Consider the following 13414-nt stretch of genomic DNA (forward strand, 5'->3'; position numbering starts at 1 on the left):
TTTATGTATTCATTTTTTATGTAATACCTGACAATGAGCTCCTCAATTGATATTAGCTAAACATTTGATTATGTTCAGATTCAATCAATATCTAAGAGACTTAATATGAATTTCAGGATAATTTTTTATCAAAGATGAGCCAAAAAATGAACATTTTATATGCTAATTTGTCAAATTTAAGGATCAGGTCAGAGTAAGGCTTTCATTTCTTGTAGAAATGAATACAAGTCTTGTATCTAGAGATGTGAAAATCCATGTCTGTGACTTTATTGTGTAGTAAATTAATAATCTCTTGAAGCTTATACCTGATCATGACTATGGATAAGGCTGAATAATTACACTTTTTCCTAATTGCAACTCATCAGCAAAAAAGGAGTAAACAACTTAGCTAGGGATAACTTCAGCTAGAGTGCTCATTTTGATGCTAAACAACGTTCCACTAAATGTGGGAAAGCTTGTGGCACATCATTATTAAACTGATTTAAAGTTGAATAGGTGTTGCAAATTTTATTTTTTATGGAACAAATAGTCAAGTAACCTTTGATTAGAATTGGGAGGTGATGTCTCATGCCCAATCATGTTATTTTTTAGGATACTATGCCACCAAGTTGGTTCAAAATCCTTTTCAACAATGCAAAAGACAGCAACCTTGTACTTTTGTGCTGTGAAGGGTGAGGTTAGGACAGTACCTTTCACTTGGAGTAGGTGATCTGTAGTGCTGAAGTCTTAGTGAAATGGTGATCTATGACCCTCATTCTCTGAAAATCAAACCAGGGGAGAATTTATAACTTTTTTGAGTACCTTCTTAGAGGGCAAGTTAAAGAAATCGGATGATATCTATTTCCTTTTTTTTAAGTATGGGCACAACGATAGTGTCTCCCCATTTCTTTGGAAATGTATCTGTACTTCATTCAAGATTAAAAAGCTCTACTAGCTATCTTTACCAGAGTCAGGACTGAGAGCTAAGGCAGTTGATTTTTGCAGAACTATATCTAGTTCACATATAGTGAATGACTAGTTACAACCTGTATTTTTCTACATTGTGAAATCTATTTGGTCAGTAAGTATTTGAAATTCATTTAACAAATTTTCTTTAGGAATTTTGGAGTTACTAATTGATGAAAAATAGACAGCCAGTGTTTCAGCTATTTCTTCATCATTCACTACGATTTTATTGTACGTTTTAAGGGTGAATGTAAGACGAAATTCAGAGTTTTCAGCTAAATCCTTTACATTTTACCACTTTTTTGATACTCACCAAGTTGGTCTAGTGATGAACTCATCATCCTAAATCAGCTGATTTCAAAGTCAAGAGTTCTAAAGTTCAAATCCTAGTACAGACAGTTGCTTTTATACGGATTTTAATACTAGATCATGGATAGCAGCGTTCTTTGGTGGTTGAGTTTCAATTAACCATGCATCTCAGGAATGGTAGACCAAGACTGTGCAAGACTATACTTCATTTACATTTATACATATCGTCCTCTTAAATAATAACTTACAATGTTTCTGGAGGCTAAACAAAAAAAGAGACTTCTTTTGATAGATTTTGAGTTACCATTGAAATAAAAGACTAAATGAATGATGGCTGGGGTTTGATAAAATTTTTCATGATAAGACACATAACGTTTTGATAGCAATTAGTTTTTCAGTTGCAAGATGTTTTTGAAAATATTATATAGCTCATTTTTCTTTTTGAAAGCAAATTGTACTTATGGTGTCTGCCAAGGTATACATTTGCTTGGAAATTTTTCAAGCATTTTTAGGATATTGACATTTGCAGCATCAATCATGTAGCTAGCCCACCAGGCTAGTCTAGTGTAAACTCATTGCAAAATCACCTGTTTAACAGCTGATTTTCAAAGTCAAAGGTTCTGAGGTTCAAATCCTAGTAAAAGTTAGTTGCTGTTATATGGACTTGAATACTAGGCAGTGGATATCAGTTACTTTCGGGGTTTAATTAACTATATGTCTCTGGAATGGTCAGTCGGAGTCTGTACAGGACTACACGTCATTTACATATCATACAAATCATTCTCATCTCATTGGATCATGGGGGGTTGTAGTTCATATTGTTCACCAATTGAACAGATTGCAATATACACAAAAAAATGCAGTTGGTTAAATTCTAAAAACTCATATTTTTATTTCCCATTAACTCAGCTGGAGACACATTTTGATGAGCTTCATCCAAGTCGGCTCTCTCCAGGACCAACAAGGGTGAAAGATTATTTTATATTGCAGAATAATCTGTAATTTTCATTTATGTACATATATTTTTTGCCATGCCAATTTCTGTAGTTTAAGTATTTTCTGTAAATTTAATTTTGCTAGAAAGGTACAGTTTATTAATTACATGAATTGTAGTAGTATTATGTACAAGAATAATTAAATAAATTAATAATTTAAGTAACAATTTTAAAATAAAAATTAATAGGTATAACATATTTAAAAAAACAAGCAATAATAATTTGATGTTTGGGTTCTGTCTGAATAGCTGTTAGTCTTGAGGGTTTAGCTAATTCTAGATAAAAATATCAGTTTTCTCTGTAAATTTATCTTTGTTTTAAAGACAGGTTACTGATATCATAACAGGAACATCTCTGTTGTTTGGTAAGGTAGCCCTAACAATTCAGTCCAAAAAACATTTTCATTGAGGTTTTTCCAGACAATAAACCATAGTGATTGAGTAGTATATATGTGTGTGGGAAAATGAACACATGTGCATAGTATTTTAAAACAAGGGTCAAGTTATTGAGTAAATAGTATTGATTGGTTTGAAACATGAATGCTCATGTGTATAATAAAAGCAACTAAAGAGTGGAAAAGGGAACTGTAACATGCCGTTGACAACTAATAAAATAGATTTAACCACTTTCACTGCAAATGGAAATAGTATTTATGATGAATTTAAAAGATTAGCATAGAACAGAAAGTAATAAACAGCATCAAACCACTCGGATGATGGTGACAAAAACTAATGAATAGGAGAGTTTTGTTCTATAATGTCATTCTTTATTAGTGTTAAGTATTAAAAAACAAAACAACTTTACGACCAAAACACAGTAACGCTAGTTTTGTTATTGTGTTGTGGTTATTATTTTTTTAAATTTAAAAATAAGAAAGGGGTCAATATGTTGATAAATTATTTGAATTCTCAAAAAATAATATTTATGTATATATAAACATGTTGTAATTAAAAACCTTTAATCCTTTGAAAGCCACGGCGACGATATCGTCGCCAGAAAAATATTTGAAAATGCCACGACGACGGTCTGCCGTCGCCACCTTTCTATTCCAAAAGCGCTTGGCGACAATCCATCGTCGCTGTATAATTTCGTAAATCAAAACTAGTTTGCACTAAATTTAATTTAAAAGTGATCAAATATTTTAGAACTACGTTTTATTCGAAACAAAATACATTTCGAAATATAATATTTTATATAAAAATAAAATAATGACAACGAAACAATAAAAGAGTTACAACACCAGCTGACAGAAAGTATCGATGCATAAATCTAGTCCGTAGTTCATTCCGTTTACCTTGTTTGTTATTTTCAATGTGGTCTTGAGGTTATGACTCATAAGTTAGATTTTGTTGATGGTTTGTTTTTATAAGTTAACCTTGTGATTTAAATATTTACGAAATACGCTTTGATTTTTATTATGGATGGCGATAAATTAACGTTAAGTGACATTCATAGGCAATTGCATAATGATTTATCTGATACTGGTAGTGATAATCATTCTGATTATTCCGTGTCCAATTTATTTGGTATAATTGTAATCATGACCCAACATACGCATCAGAAGAGGAAACGCAAGGTAGGGCCTCGTTCGTGAATGAATCACCGTTTAGGCCTAGATGATGATGTGTTAGGTAAACCTAGCCCATCAGCTAGAACTACGCTGAGATCGCCCATCCCCACAGTGGACATAGATAGGCAAGTACTTAGTGCAGCTCTTCGCAATGAGAATGATGATGCCTATGTAATCTGGAGATACATTAATGAGGGAGATACAATTTTGCCCATAGCTTTTCATAGTGAGACACCTGGTACCAAACATAGCCCTCCTGTAAGTGCTTGCCCTATTGATTAATTTAATTTGTTTTTATGCAGGCTCTGCTGAATATTTTTGCCAATTAAACAAATAGGTATGCCAATCAAATAATTGCTGGCAAACACAATATTTCTTTTCACAATCGCTTGAATGGCTGATTTTCTGTCACCTACTGTGAAATAAAAGCACTCATTGCTGTCATTGTAAACATGGGTCTGATAAAAATCTACAATAGCATCTTACTCGACATTAAATGATTTACAGTTTACACCATGATTTTGAAAAATGTTCACCCACAATAGGTTTCAAGCTATATTACATTTTTTCACATTGTAGACTATAGCAAGCTTCCAAAACCTAATGAAATGGACTACGATCCTTCTCAAAATTTTCAATTCATTATAGACCACTGTAATGAGATGTTTCACGCCACTATGTAGGCCACCAAAATCTTTCTGTTGATGAATCATTAATTGGAACCTAGGGCCAAACACAATCCAGTATCTTTCCAACAAGCACCACCACTGTTGGGGGATAAAGTTGTAGGTTCTATGTAACGCCATCTCCAATTATTGCTTGAGTATGCTGTGTTATAAGGGAAAACTGGTGGAAACAGGTTTGGGCTTTCCTTCTATGTTGTAAAGGCTTTCCTTTCAATATGCAACTACGTGAAAAAAGATTATTTTTTTTACCAGTCTTCTTTTAATTAAATATTTGTATCACAATGAAACATTCCATACTGGCACAATTCGAAAAAATAAAAAATGACTTCCTGATATGGCAAAAGGTCAATTAAAAATTTTGGGAAAAAGGTTTACTGCATACAAAATAAAATTATAACATTAGCCTACAGAGAAAGAAAAAAAAAAGCCAGTCATCCTTGTTTCTACTAATTCTAAAGTAAGGGATAAGGAAGTACAGAAAGGAGACATGGTAGAGTTATCACAGAAAAAAGCCAGCTATGATTTTTTATTGTAATAAATATATGGGTGGAATAGACACCAATGTTATGATATGTGCTTATCTGGATGAGTGAAGAATATTAAAATATTGAAAAAGGTGGTTTTTAGTTTATTTTCATGAATGGTACTAAATTCTTATATAATTTATAAAGAGAACAAGATGCTTAATAACCAAAAACCATTTTCCCGTTATAAATTTGTTGTATCATAGATTCAATAACTGAGGTGTAGTTTGGGAGTGGATGAGGACATAGAGCCTGATGGATCCAGCAGTAGGTTTAAGGACCTTTAAAAACTACCTGGTAAAAAATACAAAAACATGTTGGGTCTGTATCAAGGGAGGCACAGACTACAAGAAACATGGCAGGAAATGAGCCAGAACAGTGTGTACAAGATGTGGGGAAGATTGCCATAGTGCCTAATGTAAATGTAAATAGATTGCAGTCCTGAATAGTGTATATAAACTGTTTGATAATTCTCAACACGTGTTTAAAGATTTTACATCTTATTCTAGAAAGAGACATGAAAGTTATTTTTATTTTTTTACTAACTTTTGGTTTAAGGCTACATATACTGCACGAAGCTCTATTTTGATTGCTATATAAATCCAAAAAAAATATTTAGATTATGTATTTATTGACATAGCATAATTTATTTTTTTCTTTGTAGAAAAAAAAGATCTTATTTCCCATATATAAATTGTTAATACTTTTCTTTGTAAAAAATTATAAACTAAAAAAATAAAATTTGTTTTTATGTTTTTCACTAGGTTAAGTAAATATAAATTTATATCAGGAATTGTAAATGATATCCTAGTAATTCATGTTCTTGAGAACATTTTGATACCTTTTTCATAAAATTATATTAAAAAATAAAAAAGTTATGAATGTTTATTCTCGACTCTTCCGTGCACTTATTTTATACCTGGCAGTCTTAGCATGTATTTGACAAGAAATTGGGGTGACTTTTTTTTTACATACACCATTTTTTTTGTTTTATTCATCTCACGACAATGAAAGGGTTAAGAAAAATCACTTATTAGCATACCAAACAACAAGCTAAGTATAAACTTACCAATTTTAATTTAAAAAAATGTTTTGGTGAATTCATCATCAGTTATCCTTCCTAATAAAGGGCATTTGTGTGTGTGTGTGTGTGTGGGTGTCCTTTTTCTTAGTACCGATCACTAGCGAAAAATCCCGTTAGATAAAAAGCTTGTACAAATCGAATTGGTACAGATTTGTCTACGCGATGGTTGACTAGCCAGCGCGGGGCTGTAATATGCTACTCGTCTAAGACGGTATAATAAATTTTACGGTATATATACAGAATAATTTTTTTATAGTAATTTACGGTATAATTTTTTTTAGATATTTTTTTATACTATGTTCAGAAAATGTTTTTTTTACTATGTTTACAAATTCACATCATAAATTTTTTAATTATTTGTAATCTTATATTTATATTAAAAAATAAATAAACTCGTAACCGAATCAAAGAATGCATAAATATTTAGCTAACTTATTCTTAAATACTTAAAGTAAAAAAAAAAAAAAAATTAAATATAATTATTACCTTGATTGTGGGTATTTTTTTGTTTTTCTGTGTTTTTATAATTGTTTTTACTGGCTCGACAATCTTTTTTTTTTCAGTAGAACTTTTACATTTTACGTTGTAATGTATTTCGTTATGAATTTTGTAAGTAGCACTAGCATAATACAAATAACTAAAATAAAAAATTACAAAGTTGCCGAATATATAGACGTCACCCTACTGCATGTTTTCGTCGTCTTCTGATGAACTCTCGCTTCCCAAATGATGATGACACGTTCAATTTGTCGTTCTAGAGGCCCTTACAACTTGCGATACTCATCTTCGTTTTTTTAACATGTTCGCAACATTTTATCCAGTGCTCGACTGAAAGTTCTGCAAACCTTTTATGACAAATCTCCATTGTTGCATTATAAATTGTATACTTTCGGCTGCGATCCGGTTCTTTCCCGTGCCCATATCATCTCGATGGGATTCAAATCGGGATGATTGGGGGTAGGCGTAAAACAGGGAACCCGCCTTCCTCCAATATCTTATCTATCTTATATGTTTTCAGATGATCTTTATTTTTGTTTGTTTTATACGACTGAACTTTCGTAGATTTTCATGGAATGGTAAGCTGTTAGTCCGCAGCCAGTCAATCATTGATTTTTTTGTTGATGCTGAATTCGGTGCTCGGATTTCTTTAGCATTTTTTAAAGAAGAATTATCTAAAATAACGACACTTTTTACTGGGAAGTTACACATTAATTTTTCTCTTATCCGCTTTAAAAACATGTTGCAGTTCATCTGAGAATGATAGTCACCTGAGGAAGATTAGGCTTTCTAAAATGTCAAGCTGTTAGCAACAAATTCCATTTCCCCACCGGCGTGGATAATTATTATCCTTTTTCTTTTTGAAATTGGCACAGCAAAACACTCAAACGAATTTGAAGGTTGCCAATATTTCTATTGGCAATGAGAACATAAAATATAAGTCTCATCAACGTACACGATTGGTCTTCCTTTAACTCGATATTCTTCAACTTTATTCAAATAAACAAACCGTGTGTACTGAATATCATGTTTTCCAATAAGAATTGCCCTGTTATTTCTGATTCTCTTCCATTTGAAGTCCATGCTAACAAAAGTGTCCGTAAGCTACTCTTTTGCCCATTAAATACCCCATCACTTTTTAGTTTTGCGGTAAGTTTCCTTGGAGAAGGCAAGTTGCCTTCGGTTAAGTAAAATTTGAACACGTTACGTCGTATAGCATTCCGATCAAAACTGTTCGGGTTTGTCACTTCGTTTTCGCGTTTTATTCCTTTGCGAGGAGAACTGAATTTTTTTCCGAAGCTATTTCACCACTAATTCAATAAACTGTCCTTTTTGAGACTCCTGTGGCACATGAAACACGTTCTACAACTTTTTGGGGTCGCTAACAAACATTCTAACTGCAGCTTCTGCTGTCATGTAATTAAAAACGTTGTGTATAATTTATTTCTCTTGGCGGTGAATGTCTTTTCCACATAAATTAGACATAATATGTAAAATAATAATATCAATTCACTACCATAAGAATAGAGCCGACAAAAATTTACTAATTTAACGCCAATAAATTTCACTTTTAAAAATTTCACTACTTTCAAGAATTGAAACTTAAAGAACGCTATAAAAGTACTAGTTTAAAAGAGATTATAGGCTCTAAATTGCTAATAAAACACGAATAGTAGAAAAGTGTTGCAAAAATGTGGTAGGAATCGCGCCGCTAGCTGGTTAGCTGTACTAGGTAGTATAAAAAAAAATTATTCTACAAATAGAACTATTTGACTTAATTGATGCAGAAATTAAAAAAAAGTTGATTTAATAATAATATAAAAAGTGTGTCCACGGATACGATAAATATCGAGGGTTACACTTTTAAAGTGGTAAGTGCAATATTACATCACGGATCTTCGATTCGCGAAGGTTTTATTAATACCAGTTTTATTAAAAAAGGAAAATGTGGTATATGACAAAAAAAAAATTATATCAACAAAAAAAAATTGCCGAGAACTTCAAAAAATGTATAATTATTTGTTCTAGAAAGGCAATAAATTTTCAATAATAAATCCATACGATAAAAATCTGTAATTATAAAAAAAAAATAAAAGAATAATTAACAAAACCTAGTAATAAAAAAAAAAAAAATACAACGTTAATGTAAACCGTACGGTAAGAGTCTAGTAGATATCATTTCTTCCGCTCAAAAAAAAAAAAAATTTCTATAATATAATTAAAACTGCTTTTAACAAAATGACACTAATATCAAAAAATCTGATACGCACACCGCGTGACTTCCTTGTACGCCTATTAAATTATATATACACGTTTTTAAAAGTGTATAAAATTTTAATTCACTAATAACTTCTGATTTTTTTCAATATTTTTTTATCTTCACGCCGAAACAGGTCAAAATGGATTCAGGGATGGTCAAAATGGATATTTCCGTTGAAATCTGAAAACCGAAATTTTTCGCGACCACAGTATTTCCTTTACTTCATAAAGGAAGTGTGAAATCTGTTAAAAAAAAACCTGATGTGGATACCACGTGACTTCCTTTGTACGCCTATTAAATAATATATACACATTTTTAAAAATGAAAAATACGTAAAATTTTATTTCATTAATAACTTCAGATATTTTTTCATAATTTTTTTTATTGTTATTATGCAATTATTATTTATCATAAATTTTTTTTACAATAAGAAGTTAATAATTATTAATAAATCAATATTTTTAAATTAAAAAAAAGTTAAACCAAAAAGAATCTGGCAGTTATTAAAACTTATTATATCGCACACTTCAAAAACTATTAGCCGTAGAACGTTGAAATTTTGGATTTAGGTCTGTTGTAACATCTAGTTGTGCACCTCCTCTTTTGATTGCAATCGACTGAACCAAAAGTGTCCAAAAAAAACCCAAATTACAAAAAAATTAGGATTTTGGACTTTTTCTTAATTGCAATAATAAGCCCTCGTTGAGAACTTTTCAACGATATATCTTAAGTTGTACTTATTTTCATTGGTTCCAGTTACACCCAAATAAAATTTTAATTAATGAAGTATTTGGATCTTACAAGGGGAAGGTACATCAGTTCGATTCCGACTTCATTTCCTTTTTTTTTAGTTTAAATACATTGATTTATTAATAATTATTAACCTCTAATCGAAAAAAAAACTAATATATGAAACAATCAGAAATTATTAGTGAAATAAAATTTTATTTACTTTTCATTTTAATTCTAAAATTTTTACAGAGGTTAATAATCAATGTATTTAAACAAAAAAAAGTTAAAATAATATATGTATATGAAGTCGGATTCGATCCGATGTGTTACAGATCCGAAACATTCTCTCTTACACCATATAACTTGAGCGACGTAAAACTAATATAAAATGTTGATACAGACACCACAGAAAAAATGTGATGCAATTGTATAATTGTCCACTTCATTAAAGAATTGGAGGATCGTACTCACTTTCAAATGAAATAAGGTTAAATGAAGTACAGGAAAAAATGTGTATGTGTAATTTAATAGGCGTACAAGGAAGTCATGCGGTGTCCCTATCAAATTTTTTTCAGTATCATTTTGTTAAAAACTGTTTTATTTATATTACAGAATTTTTTTTTTTGAGCGGAAGAAATGATATCTGCGAGATTCTTGCCGTACGGTTTACAATTTCATTATAATTTTTTTGGATAGAGAGTAACAAAAAAAGGGAGAATTTATTTAAAGAGATTTACATTTTTAAGAGAAATCCGAGTTTTAACATAACTGCCCGCCAAAATCGTTGATTCATGTTATTGTTTGTAATCATTTAATTTATAATATAAAAAAGAATATATATGTCATATGCAACTGTGAATACAGTATAAACTATAAGTTAGAACGGAATTATTTACAAAAACAAGTTAGTCTTTGAATGAATCAGGAACGGTTTTTTTAAATAGAGATTTAATGTTTCATTTGAATGTTTAGAATGGCACATCATTCTGTTATTAGTTACACAAACCTGAATAAAGAAATTTTTCTTCTGTGTGACTCTTGCCTAGGCTAGCGTACGGTTGTTCGCCACTCCCAGAACAAAGGGCGAAGAGGTAGCATAAACAGTAGACACCAATCGTGTGCTTGTTTGGCTTGGATATTATATATAGTTAGAAAATTATAAATAGATATACTTTAGCTTAAACATTAATCAGTAACAGCCGATTAGTCTCCATAATATTTCATAACATATTTATTTCAGAATCTAATAAAGAAATAAATTATTAATTTAGAATATATAAACTCAGGATTAAATAAGTAACTAATAAAGACAAGACGTGAATTTGTTTATTGATTGGAATAAACAATAGTCGTACCGTATACATACTGTCATTAATCGAATAATATTATAAATCCGTGCTCATAAGGCAGCTATGCTGTTCATCAGATTTGTGATAATTCGGCTCGGATAAGCTATACGTCTCGTGGTGGTCAGGTGTATACTTATTATATATCGCATATATGCGAAATATACATTAATAATTTATTTTTACTACCTTGTACGAAGTAAAGGAACTATTGTGATCGCGAAAAATTTCGGTTTTCAGATTTTAACGGTAATATCCATTTTGAACATACCTAAATCCATTTTGACTAGACGTACGTACGTATGTATGTATTTCATACAACTCAAAAAAGAATAGCTGCAGTATGTTGAAATTTTGGATTTAGGACTGCTGTAACATCTAGCTGTGCAGCTCCCCTTTTGATTTTAATTGATTCAACAAAAAGTGTCCAAACGCCCAAAATCCCCCCAAAACCTGGATTTTGGACTTTTTCTTAACTGCAGTAATAAGCCCTCATTGAGAGCTTTTCAACGATATATCATAAGTGGTACTTATTTTCATTGGCTCTAGAGTTAAACCAAATAAAATTTTAATTAATGAAATATTTGGATCTTCTTACAATGGAAGGCACATCGGTTCGAGTCAGACTTCTACTCCTTTCTTTTTTTTAATAAATTTTTTTTAATTTAAATAGATTAATTTAATAATTATTAACCCGTAGTTGTAAAGAAATTAAAGTAAATAATAATTCAATAACAATAAAAAAAAAACAGAAGTTATTAGTGAAATAATATTTTATGTACTTTTAAAAATGTGTGTGTAATTTAATAGACATCTGATTATTTAATATTAATTGGAAATTATCATTTAGAACCATATTATTTTTGGATTTTCTAGTTTAATTTAATTTATTCTGGAATCTCTAGAAGTTAACAACTACAGATTGACTGAAAAAAAGACCCTCACAAAACAACATATACACTGAGGCATACATGCCCGATCTTTAATAAATTGCCACAAAATCATATCTTTTAGTTCATTACTCCTCTGATATTGTCGAAAAATATTCTCCCTAAGTCGTAGTTGATCATCATTTCGTTTATTTGTTTTTTGTTGCCAATCATTTAATCGCTCTTTGATATAATTCTTCTGATCTTAATTTGTGTATATGTTCACTCACTAGTTTTCAAATTTTCTCTCTCTTTATATTCATCATCCTCTCTTAATCTTTTTATTCTTTCCTTGATCTTAATGTTTCTTCTTCTTTATATTTATCATCTTCTCTTAATCTTTTTATTCTTCCCTTGTTCTTAACATTTTCTTCCCCTTCATATTCATCTTCTTTTCATTTTTTTGAGATTTATTTCTTCGTGTTATTATTCTTTTTCCTGTATGATTGTTTCTTTTTCATTTCTGATTATTCCCCAAATAATCCAATAATAAAAACTGAATATTTTACACCATAAGGTCAAAATTAACATTGTAACCTGTATACAGGAGTTCACTAAAACGAATGGTTTAATTATTATTAACTTTTGTTTATACTACACACCAGAAATCTAAGTAAAAGTTTTGTTAACCAGCAACTCATGAAATAATTCTGATCTAGTAATACGAGTAATAAAGGGACTTTTACTCAATCCTAATTTTAATGTAAGATTATTGAATTAATAATTGTATAAATATTTGATGTTAATAAAAACTAATATATCAGCAATTGTATAACTGTCTACTTTATTAAAGAATTGGAGGATTGTATCTCACTTTCAAATGAAATAAATTTAAATGAAGTGCAGCAAAAAATGTTTATATGTAATTTAATAAATGTACAAGTCATGTAGTGTCCACATCAGATTTTTTTAATTTTTGTGAACCTTTGTAAAATAATGAACAATAACCAAATAGTAGGCACCAGGATGTACTGATGACTAGTGGAAACCCCGATTCGTTAGCATCAATTTCTAGAGTTAAATTTCTAATTAAAATTTTTTTATATCCATTTTCATCATTAAAAAAGAAATATTCAATTTTGGACACCTAAAATTCCATTTCGAGACACCGCCTGCCAGGCCTACCTACAGAGGGCGAACCTATAGCATGCTTCTGCTTCTAGTAAAATACAAAAAAAAAAAAATCAGTTAAAAATCAGCTAAAATACTGTTATATGTAAAGATGATAGCTTGTCATGATTAATTAAATCAAACATTGGTACAGCTTAATAAGCTACTGAAACAGATGAACCAATTTATCTTTTATTCATAAATTTATACTTAACATTTGTATTTGTAGATGTAATATTTTTTTAAATATTCAATTTAATTACTCATGTCGTTTATTTATTTCAATGTACAGTGAAAAAAAAGTATATAAAAAATTATTTTATTTTTGTATGTTCTTAAATTATCAAAAATTCTTTATTTACAGGACATGTTAGTTTTACCAACACACAGTTCTCACAAAAGAAGGAAAGAATTTCAAAGCATGTT

The sequence above is a fragment of the Lycorma delicatula genome, chromosome 1, assembly GCF_047948215.1.
Source record: "Lycorma delicatula isolate Av1 chromosome 1, ASM4794821v1, whole genome shotgun sequence".
Classification (NCBI taxonomy): domain Eukaryota; kingdom Metazoa; phylum Arthropoda; class Insecta; order Hemiptera; family Fulgoridae; genus Lycorma; species Lycorma delicatula.